Raw genomic sequence first — 13,611 nt, forward strand, 5'->3', positions numbered from 1 at the left:
GAGAGGAGGACAGAGGATCAGAAGCGGGCTCCGCACCGACCACAAAAAGCCCGACGTGGGGCTCAAACCCATGAACCGTGAGATCATGACCTGAGCCGAAGTCAGACGTTTAACTGGCTGAGCCACCCAGGTGCCCCCACTGCTGTCTTCTTTTAAGAAACTGCTACAGGCGCCCCAACTCTCAACCACCACCACCCTGATCAGCATCAGCCATCAACATGGAGTCAAGATCCTCCACTAGTAAAAAGATAACTACTTGCTGAAAGCTAGATGATAGAATTATTTAGCAGTGAAGTATTTTTCAATTAATGTAAGTATGTTGTTTTTTAGACATAATGTTATTGCACACTTAATAGGCTAAAGAATAGTATAAACATAGCTTTTTGGGAAACCAAAAAATTCATTTGACTGGCTTTATTGTGGTGGTCTGGGACACGACCCCTGGTATCTCTGAAGAATGCTGTACTCCCCACGGAGTTTCTCCTATTATTAATATTTTACATTGGTATGGTATATTTACCACAATTAACGAGCCAGTTTTGATACATTACTATTCACCAAAGCCCATTCTCTATTCAAATTTCCTTTGTTTTTTACTTAAGATCCTTTTCTGTGCTAGAATTGCCTCCAGAACATATTACATATATGTTATGTCTCCTTAGGTTCCTCTTGGCTATGGCAGTTCCTCAGGCTTTCCTCGTTTTTGATGGCCTTGACCGTTTTGAGAGGGACTGGTCAGGCATGTTGTAGAATGTCCTCCAACTGAGATTTGCTTGATGCTTTTCTCATGATTAGATTGAGGTTATGGATTCTGGGGAGGAAGGCCACGAAGCTGGCATGCGTCATGTTAGGTAGAGGCATTTTGCTGTTGATTTGATCTGGATGATTTTAAAATACGGTAAAAGAGATCTGTATGGGTGCCAAGTTGACAAAGAGTAGATCGTGGTCACCGGTACTGTGTCACTTTGGTGAAATTGAAACTACTTTTCCAGAATCCCCTTCCCTACAAGGTTCGCAGTTAGAGTTGGCCAAAAAAGAAACGTATGCAAGATTAGGAACATGGAAGTGATGCAGTTTTTAACCTTTGAAGTTCCTTGTGGTTGGGTGCAGTTATAGACACAGAAGTGCTGACAGCCGTAGCATGTTCTTACCTTCCTCCATCTTACATGCAGCTCTTCTTCCAGACTGAAGACCCTATTTATCAACAGTGGCTTCAAACTTACTACCAGACCCTTGGTGGTGAACCCACAGAGGTGGTAGTTATACAGAAGCATGGCTTCCTACAGACCTTCCCATGAGCCATCACTTTGCAGCCACTTTTGGTAGGTGGTTGCCTTTTGCTTCTCCAATTGATGGGTTGGTGACTTTTTCTCTGATCCTCCAACTTCCTTCCTAGGCTTTTCCTTTCCCAACTCCTCCCGCAACCATGTAACATCTGATTCCTATAATAAAATCTTTATACCACAATGCACAGTGGTTCTGACTCTGTGACCGAGTTCCGATACATCAAGCTATGGGAGACTAATGCTTGACCTGAGAACAATGACAAAAGCTGGACAAAATAGTTTTAAAAAATCATGTAATAGTCTTATACGCTGCCATTACAAATTACCACAAATTTCATGGCTTAAACAACACAAATGTATTATCTTACAGATCTACAGGTCAGAAGTCTGGTATGGGTCTCATGGATTAAAGGCAGGGTGTTAGCAGGCTGCACTCTTTTTGGAGGTTGTAAGAAAGAACCCGTTTCCTGCTCATTCAGATTGTCAGGAGTATTTCAATTCCTTGGTTGTAGGACTGAGATCCCAGTTTTCTTGCTGGCGATAAACAATGGGGAATTTCCAAGGCTACCACATTCCTTTGCACATGGAACCCTTATTCTGTCTCCAAAGCCAGCAATGTCAAGTCTTGGTCAGGCTGCATTTCTTACCTATTTTTCTGCTTCCCTCTTCTGTTTTTAAAAGCTCATGTGTTTAAGGTGGGCCTACCTAGATCATCTAAGATAATTTCCCTATGATAAAATCTGTTGATTAGACACCTAAACCTTAATTCCATCTGCAACTTTAATTGCCTTGTTATGTAATGTAATGCACTCACAGGTTCTGGGGATTTGGATCTGGATATTTTTGGGAGGCCACACTTTATTTGAGGCATCAGAAAAAGTCCAAAGCAGTCAGGATTTGAAAGGATGTGAAACTGAAAAAGAGGAAAATTCACTGGGCCCCCCCCCCCCCCAGGAGATTTCCCAATTAAATGTGTGAGGAAGAAAAGCCGTGCAGGAAGCAGAGGTCTAGGGCCTGTGACAGTCTTACTGAGCCACAGGTTGGAGCATAGGGCTGCCAATAGCTGAGGGACGGAGATCTCAGACAGGAGGAGGAAACTGCAGAGAACTAAACCTATAATTATGCATGCAGTTTCCCCTTGAAATACATGTCATCCCCAAAGTTGCACATGTGTGGGTGAAAGTGGGAACTGGAAGGCTAAGGAGGTGAGCAGAAATTTCATCCACTTTATGGGTCGTCGGGAGTTGGAGGCTGGATTTCAGAGCTCACCAAAGTTGAAGGGGTCTGGTAAACACCACAGGCTTTCAGCTGAGGCCCTAGAGATACTTTCTATGGATAAGGGCAAAACAGAAATAGATCAACCTTGATTTGACTACACCCCCAACTGCCTATCAGAAATGAAATCCTCTCTGGAAGAAATCATCATCCAGAGCTTCCATGTTTTTTCATATACAATGTCTGCCATTCAATAAGGAAACTCCTAGGCATAGCAGGATACAGAACCAAATGACTGAAAACCAAGAGAAAAAAAATCCAGGCAACAGAAATAGATACATAAGCTACCCAGACACTGGTGTAAGGAAAGGGACTTGAACTAGAACTTTTTTTTTTTTTTTAAAGAATTAAATGGTGATTATGTAGGTGAAAAATAAAAAAGAACTGAAATTAAAAATTCAATACATGGGCTTATCATCTTCATGACTTATTTATTTTACAACTAGAAGTCTGTACTTTTTTGTTGTTTATTTATTTATTTGGAGAGAGAGAGACAGAGAGAGGGAGAGAGAGAATCCCAAGTAGGCTATGTGCTTTCAGCTCAATATCATGAACTGTAAGATCATGACCTGAGTTGAAATCAAGAGTTGGGACAGTTAACGGACTGAGTCACCCAGACACTCCTGGAAGTCTGTACTTCTTAATCCCCTTTATCTATTTTACTCATTTCCCCACCCACTTCCCCTCTTGCAACCACCACTTTGTTCTCTGTATTTAAGAGTCTTTGTTTAATAGAATGTCAGATGCAGCAAAAGAGATGATTAATAAAGACAAGATGGGTCAGTAAACACCAGATTGAAACAGAGATAAAGAGATGAGAAGTACAAAAAAGGACCAAGGAGACATATTGTATATGGTGAAAAAGTCTGACATACATGTAATCAAAGTCCTAGAAGACAAGAAAAAATATTTGAAGAAAAGTAGTTGAGAATGTTAAAAAATTGATGATAGATGTCAAGCCACAGATTCAAGACACTGTACAAACTCAAAAAAAAGATACAAAGAAAACTACATGCAAGCATGTCATAATGCAAGTGCTGAAAATAAAATAAAATCTCAAAACAGCCAGCGAAAAGTAGACACATTACTTTCACAGGGGACACCGATAATGATGACAACCAAAATGACAGAAGCCAAAAGACAAAGGAAACAATATGATATGTACATAAAATAATGTACATTTATAATGATAAAACTTTGGGAAAATCACAATGCCCAATAATAGGATATAATTAAGGTAATAGTAAATCGGCCATAGTATGAAATATTCTGCAGTTAAAAAAATGGCATAGAAAGTGTTATAATAGACTACAAAGAAGTATGTACTATGTGAATGCGTTTTGTGCGTAGGTGTATTAAAATGTTAACAATGTTTAATCTCAGTATCAAAGGCCTGTGGGTAATTCTAATTGTATTTTTTGTGGTTTTCTGAGTCTTTTAGGTTTTTGTTTGTTTGCAATAAGTGTATATATTTTAGGTAATTAAAGAGAATTATAAAGAACATGTTAAGGAGTTACAGTGATAAAAATAAGTTACAATCAAAGAACACAAATTAGTAAGTTAAACAGTTATGATGAGGACAAGATTGTGAATTTAAATGCAAGCATATCAATAATTAAATGTAAATAGTCTAAACACCTCAACAAAAAGGCTGAGATTATAAAACTGAGTGAAAAACCAAGACCTAATTATAGACTGTCAATGAGAAGACATTTTAAATATAAAAAAATAGCTACATTAAAAGTAAGAGGATATTTTTTTTTATTTTTTTTATTTTTATTTTTTTTTATTAAAAAAATTTTTTTTTCAACGTTTATTTATTTTTGGGACAGAGAGAGACAGAGCATGAACGGGGGAGGGGCAGAGAGAGAGGGAGACACAGAATCGGAAACAGGCTCCAGGCTCTGAGCCATCAGCCCAGAGCCCGACGCGGGGCTCGAACTCACGGACCGCGAGATCGTGACCTGGCTGAAGTCGGACGCCCAACCGACTGCGCCACCCAGGCGCCCCAAAAGTAAGAGGATATTAACATATATACCATATAAACAATAAAAAAAGAGAAGTAAATTTAATAATATCAGACCAAGTAAACTTTGGAAGATGAAACATTGCTGAGGAAAAGAGGACATTATATAATGCTAAAGGGGACAATTAATCAAGACAACAGGTCATTCTAAACTGTATATGCAACTAAGAATAGAACTTCAACATACACTAAACAAAATCTAATAAGACTTAAAAGAGAAATAGACAAAGCCACAATTTCAGTTGACAACCTCAACATTCCTCTCTGAGTAATTTATTATTTAAAAAGTAAAAAGCCAGCAAGTGTATAGAAAAAATGAACACTATCCATCAACTTGACCTGATTGACATTTATAGAACACCACACCCGACAATCGCAGAATACACGTTTTTCAAGTGCAAATGTACATATTCGGGGCCATAAAACAAACCTTGACAAAACTAAAAGAACTGTAATCATATAAAGTATCTTCTCCATTATAAAATTAAACTAAAGGGGCGCCTGGGTGGCTCAGTCGGTTAAGCGTCTGACTTCGGCTCAGGTCACGATCTCGCGGTCCGTGAGTTCGAGCCCCGCATCGGGCTCTGTGCTGACAGCTCAGAGCCTGGAGCCTGTTTCAGATTCTGTGTCTCCCTCTCTCTCTGCCCCTCCCCTGTTCATGCTCTGTCTCTCTCTGTTTCAAAAATAAATAAACGTTAAAAAAAAAAAATTAAACCAAAATTTAGTAACAGAACGATACCTAAAATATTCTCAAATATTTGGAAACTAATGAGCACATTTCTAAAGCGGCCATGGGTCAAAGACAAAATCAGACAGGAAATTAGGAAATATTCTGAATTGAATGAAAATGAAAACAACACATCAAAGCTTTTGAGATATAGCTAAAGCGGTGTTTAGGGGGAAGGAAATGGCATCAAATGCTGATAGAAAAGAAAGATCTCAAATCAAAAAAAAAAAAAAAAAAAAAAAAAGAAAGAAGAATGAATTAAACCCAAAGTAGCAGAAAGAAAAAAATAACGAAGATAAAAGCAAAATGACACCAAAAAACAGCAAAATAAATAAATAAATAAGTAAAAATAAAAGAAAAAGAGAAAAATCAATGAAACCAAAGGCTGCTTTTTTTTAAGTTTATTTATTTATTTTGAGATATACGCAGAGAGAGCACAAGTCGGGGAGGGGCAGACAGAGAGAGCGAGAGGCTCAGACAATCTGAAACTGGCCCTGTGCTGACAGCAGATAGCCTGATGCAGGGGCTCAAACTCATGAACCAGGAGGTCATGACCTGAGCGAAAACCAAGAGTCAGACGCTTAACCGACTGAGCCACCCAGGTACCTCTGAAGGCTGCTTTTTCGAAAAATAAGTACAATTGATAAACTCTATTCAGACATATTGAGGAAAAAACAAAAACAAAAACAAATTATCAGTATCAGGAATTAAAAAGAGAGGCATCACCATATAGGCTACAGATATGTAAAGAATAATAAGGGAATTTCATACATACCTTTCTGCCAATAAATATGTGGATCCTGAGAAACTTAACAAAAGACCATGGGGGAGGGGAAGGGAAGAAAAAAAAGTTAGAGAGGGAGAGAGCCAAACAATAAGAGACTCTTAAAAACTGAGAATAAACTGAGGGTTGATGGGGGGTGGGAGGGAGGGGTGTCCCCAGTGATGGGGACTGAGGAGGGCACCTGTTGGGATGAGCACTGGGTGCTGTATGGAAACCAAGCTGACAATAAATTTCATATTAAAAAAAAATATGTTAACTTAGATGAAGGACAAATGACCTTGAAAGAAGTAAACTACCAAAGTTCTCTCAAGAAGAAACAGAAACTCAAAGAGCTTTACATCTAAGGTTACTCATAGCTAAAGACTTTCCTACACTGAAAACTTCAGTCTCCAGTAGCCTCACTGGTGAGTTCCTCTAATCTTAAAATAATAATAACAATAACAATAACAACAACAACAACAATAATAATAATTCTATAGAAACTATTCCAGAAAATAAAAAAAGACATTACAAGAAAATTCCAGACCAATATCATTCATGAACACAGATACAAAAATACTTAATGTATAAAATACTACCAAATCAAGTCCAGTGAGATATGAGATTAATACATCATGACCAAGTGGCTTTTATCCTAGTAATGAAACATTAAAAAATCAATCCATGTAATGTACCATCATAAAAAGAAGAACTATATGATCTCCAAGGATGCAGAAAAATAATGATAAAATTTAACATCTATTCATTATTAACATACTCAGCAAACTAAAAGTTCCCCATAAAACCAGGAAAAAGGAAAGGAAATATTGCCAAAGATTTTTCCAAAGAGGTTAACATCATATGTAATGGTAAAAAACTGAATATTTTCCCCATTAAATTCAGAAAAAGACAAGGATGTCTGTTTTTATCACTCTTATACAACATTGTACTGAGATACTACTGACTGCAATAAGACAAGAAGAAATAAAAAGAATATTGATTAGAAAGAAATAAACTGTCTTTATTTGTAAATAACATGATTATCTATGTAGAAAATTCCAAAAAGACACAAAATAAAACAACCTATTATAGCTAATAAGTGAGATCAACAAACTTGCAGGTTAAAACATGCATATACAAAAATTGATTTTATTGCTAGATATTAGCAATGAACCAGAAAATAAAAATTAAAAAAAAAATCTTACAGCATCAAACATAAAATATTCATGGATAAATCTAACAAAATATGTACTAGATTTATATTCTGAAAATTATTAAACACTGATGAGGGAAACTAGAAAAGACCTAAGAAAATGAAAAGCTATACCATATTCATCAGTTAGAAGGCTTAACACCATTGTCAATTTTCCACAAATTGAGCTATAGGTTCAAAGCTGTTCCAGTCAAAATCCCAGAACATGTTTTATAGAAATATTGAAAAGCAAATGAGCCAGAGGGGAAAAAAAAAAAAATTGAAGAAGAAAAAGCTCAAGGATTCTTAAGACCTGATTTCATGACTTAGTAATTAAGACAGTCAGGTACTGGCATAAGGATAAGCATATAGATCAATGGAACAAAATAGAATCCCAACATAGACCCATGGTCTATAATATATGGTCAATTGATCTGAGATAAATATGTCAAGATAAATCAATGAAGAAAGGATAATCTTAACAAATAGTGTTGGAACAATCACACATCCATATGCAGAAAGAAAGAAAAAAAAAAGAACCTCAACCCTTACTTTGCATCATATATAAAAATAAACTCAAAATGAATCAAAGACCTAAACATAAAAGTTAAAATTTAAAATATGAAGAAGAAAACGTAGAAGAAAACCTTTGTAAGCTTGGATTAGATAAAAATTTATTAGATAAGACAAAGAGTATGAGCCATAAAAGAATAGAAACCAATAAAATGGACTTCTTCAAAATTAAAAATTCCAGCTCTTCCAAAGATACTGTAAGAAAAGTCAAGCCCCAGACTTAGAGAAAATATGCGGAAAACACATTTCTGTATTTAGGCCATAAAATTAACTCATATTTTAATAAGACAAAACAACCAACATTTTTTAAATGGACAAAAAGATTTGAAAAGATACAGATGGCAGATGAGCACATGAATATCATTTGTCATCACAGAAAAGCAAAGTAAAAGCAGTGAGATACCAATGTCTACCTATCAGAATGGCTGCAAATTAAAACAAAACAAACAAACAACAAAATGGATCATTTCAAATGCTGGCAAAGATACAGAGCAACTAGCAATCTCACATTTCTGGTCAGAGGGCCCAATGGTTCAGCTGCTTTGGAAACCACTTTCTTAGAAAATTAAATATTTTCTTACAATATTAAATATTTACCATATGACCCAGTAATCCCACTCCTAGGTGTTTACCCAATATAAATGAACACACAAATCCACAAAAAAGGTCTGTCCATCCATGTTCATAGTGGATTCATTCTTAATAGTTAGAAATTGGAAACAATCAAAATGTTCACTCAGTACGTGGTTAAAAAAAACTCGTGGAACCAAACAAATGGAATATTACTCAGCGATAAAAGGAAATAAACTACAGATAAACACAACACGGATGAGTCTAAAAAAAAAGCGTTATGCTAAATGAAAGAAGTCAGGCACAAAAACCATTTAAATTCATTTAGCATTATACAATTTTATATACTATTCTAGAACATTTAAAGATATAGAGACAGAAATCAGATCAGTGGTTGCCAGGAGTGATGGGTAGGGATTGATTACAAAGGAACATGAGACAGTTTTTTGGCATTAACGTATCTTGATTGTGGTGGTGGTTACACAGCTGTGTTTGTCAAAAGTCACTGAGTTGTACTGTCTATCTAAAAAGGGGTTATTGCTGTATGTAAACGATACTGCATTCAACTAATTTGTTTTTAAGAAAAAGAAATATATTCTATGTGCCCTGTTTAAAAAAACTACAGTAATATATGGGGTAATAATACACTACAAAAAAAAATTGCGAACCTGGAGTTGTGGGAAAAGGAAAATTTGAATACACAGTGAAATATATCAAAGAAATATATCAAAAAATTTTAGAAGACATTCATGAAAAGTTTTAGAAGACATCACGAAAACCTAACCAAACATTGTAATTCATTCTTGCTTGTGGTGGCCAAATTTCTTATTCTGTTGAAAATGCTCTGTGATTGGGAAGTACTAGTATGTAAAAACACTTCACATTTTTAAAAAAATGTTTATTTGAGAGACAGAGTGCAAGTGGGGGAGAGGCAGAGAGAGAGGGAGACACACGATCCAAAGCAGGCTCCAGGTTCTGAGCTATCAGCACAGAGCCTGATATGGGGCCTAAACCCACAGACCATGAGATCATGACCTGAGCTGAAGTTGGATGCTTAACTGACTGAGCCACCCAGGAGCCCCTGTAAAAGCACTTGTAAAACTTGTGTCGAGGAACACAAATGAAGCTCAGGACTTTGGAAAGTCAGGGGGACGCTGAGTAAAGGACAAGGCAGGCCAGAAATGAGAAAGAAACAGTGCAAGCCTGGAGAAGAACCAGGGTGCGATCATGTGGGAATGGCGTTGCAAGAATTTGCAGAATTAAAGACTGATCAATCATTCATTCATTTAGTAAAACACTGACGGAGCATGCATTATGCATTAGGCCCTGGTCTAAGTGCCAGGGATACAGCAGAGGACAATCTGCATTCTAGAGGGAGGAGACAATAAATGAGACAAAGTTAGTATATGAAACGGGACGCAAGTGTTAGAATGACAAAAGAAACCAGGGAAGGGGGATATAGGGTGCTAGGGCAGAGGCTGGGGTTTCAATATTTAAAAGGTAGTCAGAGAAGGCCTTATTGCAAGTGTTATTATTATTATTTTTTTTTATTTTTATGAGATAGCGCAAGCCTGCAAGTGGGGAGGAACAGACAGAAAGGGAGAGAAAGAATCCTAAGCAGACCCCATTCTCAGCACAGAGCCTGATGCAGGGCTTGATCTCACAACCCTGAGATCATGACCCGAGCCGAAATCAGGAGTCAGAAGCTTAACTGACCGAGGCACCCAGGCGCCCCCCGAAAGTGATATTTGAGAAAAGAAGCGAAGAAGGTGAGGGAACATTGAGGATAGCTTTAAAAGTGGGTGCTTTTAAACACCCAGCGCTCATGCTGTACTTGGCTAACATCCACCTACTCTGTTGAGCTCTGTTTAGCTTCCATAATAATGATAGAAAAAGATACCATTTGATGCAGTAACTGGTTATGATAATTTATAGAAATGATTTACAGAATGAATATAATCTTCATTTCACCTGAACAGGAAACATTTGAAATCCAACTAGAAGAAAACTACATGCTTCAATTTACTTTAAGTACTATGACCCCTCCTCTTTGAGGCCTGTCCCTCTTTGAACGCTCATTATCCATGATTCTGAAAAAGCTGGATGGCATAGTGTACTATTAATAAATTTTTGAGTATTATTAGCTGGGAAAAGGGGTCAGAAAAGCCAGGAGGAAATAGCCTATCCATATGAAAACAATAACCACGTAATATTTATTGTCTGGGATTGAAACGCTTCAAATACGCAGAGCAATAAAATGTCAGGAAAAGCAAAACTTCCTAATGTTAAAAACGATCATACATTTTCCCCCAAATAAGACAGATAAAAAAAAGTTCAGGTGATACTTTATGTCAGAAAAAAATATTGAAATCCGAGTTAAAGCAGCTCGAAATCTTCAGAAGGCACAAGCTACTCACCACAGGACAGAGGAGCCCAACCAAAGTTACTGTGGAAGCACAGAGAGCAAGAGTTGTCTTTTTTTTTTTTTTTTTTTTTTAGCTTGAGAATCATTTTTTTAACATAAAGAAATTCACTCTATAACTTGTATTTTTGTTAACTCTTGCATGAAAAACAATATGTCATGTCAATGGGGCACCTGGGTGGCTCAGTCGGTTAAGCGTCCGACTTCTGCTCAGGTCACGATCTTGCGGTTTGTGGGTTCGAGCCCTGCGTTGGGTTCTGTGTTGACAGTTCAGAGCCTGGAGCCTGTTTAAGATTCTGTGTCTCCCTCTCTCTTTGCCCCTCCCCTGATCGCGCTCTGTCTCAGTCTCAAAAATCAATAAATGTTAAAAAAAATATATATGTCATGTCAAGAATCTACCAGCATTTCAGGACCACTTTTAAATGAATTTTATAAATCACACTGACACATATATATATGTGTAAAACGGAGTGGCACCTGTATGGGCCAAACATGTCTTCTTACCTACAGATAATTTAATGTAGGTGGCCTCATAAGCTCCTTTCAAGAATTCCAGTTTCCCACAGGTCCCTCACTGTTTGGGAATTGTAGACTCCATGTTGATGATTTGGCTTTCAAGGGTGCCAAAAAAATTTTTTTTGAGTGAATGAATGAACAAATGAATAACGGAGACGAAGAACCCAGACATTTTAATGTTTATTTATTTTTGAGGGGAGGGACAGAGAGAGAGGCAGACACAGAACCTGAAGCAGGCTCCAGGCTCTGAGCTATCAGCACAGAGCCTGATGCAGGGCTCAAACTCATGAGCCGCGAGATCATGACCTGAGCCGAAGTCAGATGCTCAACTGACTGAGCCACCCAGGTGCCCCAGAACCCAGACACGTTAATTGTAAGCCATATAATACTCTTAGGTGATACACTGTTGTTTCCAGTTCACAAAACTCTCATTCTTTTCAAGATAAACAGATATTCATATTTGCTTAAAAAATGTTTTTAATGTTCCTTTTGAGAGGGAGAGAGAGAGAGAGAACAGGGGAGGGGCAGAGAGAAAGAGGGAGACATGGAATCCGAAGTAGGCTCCAGGTTCCAAGCTGTCAGTACAGAGTCTGACGTGGGGCTCAAACCCACTCATAAAGGCCACAATAAACCTGATGCATGGAGTGCTCTGGTTTCTCCAAGACACTGTATTTGTCCATAAGAAAAATGCTATGTTCATTTATAGTTCATGAGATTTGCAGCCAAATAAGCATCAATAAAAGGTTAAACAAAAGACTCAGCCAAAAAAATTCTGTGCATATGTTTATTTTTTAAGTTAAAAAAAAAATCTATTTATTTATTTATTTGAGGCGGGGCAGGCAGGGAGAGAGACAGAGAGAGAGAGAGAGAGAGAATCCCAAGCAGGTTTCATGTTGTCAGTGTGGAGCCCGATGTGGGGCTTGAACCCACAAACTGTGAGATCATGACCTGAGCAGAAACCAAGAGTTGGGCACTCAACTGACTGAGCCACCCAGGTGCCCCTCTGTGCTTATGTTTAAATGACTTATTTCTTTCCTACTAATCAACCAGCACATGTTTATTGAATAGCTAATAAGTGCATGTGGTGATTACAAGGAGGTACAAATTCAAGACTTGCCCTCAAGAAAACCTTAATCTGGTGCAGGCTATGAGGCACACAGAGAGATAACCAGGGGCACAAAATAGGAGTATAAAGAACACTGAGCTCAGAGGAAGCAGAGGGTACCAGGCACCGAGGCAGGCAGGAACCTTTCTGGGAAAGAGCTAGGGAGCTAGGTTTTCCACGAACACCCAGGAAAGAGCAGCCAGGTTTATTTTTCATACTGTGAACAGAACCACATCACGTTCTACATACCTTGGGGGAAAACACCCTGGTGACCTTGCAGTCTCCACACAGGTCATGAAGGCAAGGTGCCATCGCAGTCTGCGACCATCCCAGGGATGTGGCAAGATGGCTGGTCTTGGCACGAGCTACCGCAGAGAGTTTCTCATCCGCCTCTCTGGTTCTGAGGAGGCATGGGACTTTCCACCCCAACCTCCTTTCGGGTACGGAGGCAAGCCAAAAAACTGCTTGGTTGTAGTTTGGAGTTGGCTCCTCCATGGTGAGTCACCCACTGCTCCTGTCTGCTGTCATCCGGTGCCTCCGGAACATGGCAAATGGACACCATGCTGAACTTGCCTATGCTGCTGTGTAAGTGACAAACTGCCTAAGTCCATCTGGGCTCCCTGTCTCCGCACAGGCCAAACCTTTGAAAGCGTGACAAGCCAGCGCACCAGCCTCACACTAGCTTCGGAAGAAGTAAATCAAAGCCATTCAGAAGACAAAGCTTCGGGTAGGCGGGGCCACAGGCTGGTGCCCCGCTAGGGGGAATCATAGAGGACCTAAGTCAGCAAGTGACTCCAGCTGAGGCCGAGCAGACCTAGGGTTGAATTAAAGAAGCCGCTAACTACTGATGAGAGAGGAAAAAACATCACTTCTAATTCAAATCACGGTTGGCAACTTTCCTTCAACTTTCTTCTCTGTCCCTGTCCACTATTCCCCCCCAAGGGCATGCACAGAAATCCTGGGCCAGGAGAAACGATGAGTACATCATAATTCATGAGCAAAAACCTAAAAAGGGCATTTGTATAAAGTTCCAAGGGACGGCCATAGGCATCTGCCACTGCAAACATATGTAAACAAGATGGGAATTATTTTATTTTATTTTATTTTATTTTATTTTATTTTATTTTATTTTATTTTATTTTATTTTATTTTATTT

Source organism: Herpailurus yagouaroundi, unplaced genomic scaffold, assembly GCF_014898765.1.
Source record: "Herpailurus yagouaroundi ecotype Mexico unplaced genomic scaffold, PumYag 139, whole genome shotgun sequence".
Classification (NCBI taxonomy): domain Eukaryota; kingdom Metazoa; phylum Chordata; class Mammalia; order Carnivora; family Felidae; genus Herpailurus; species Herpailurus yagouaroundi.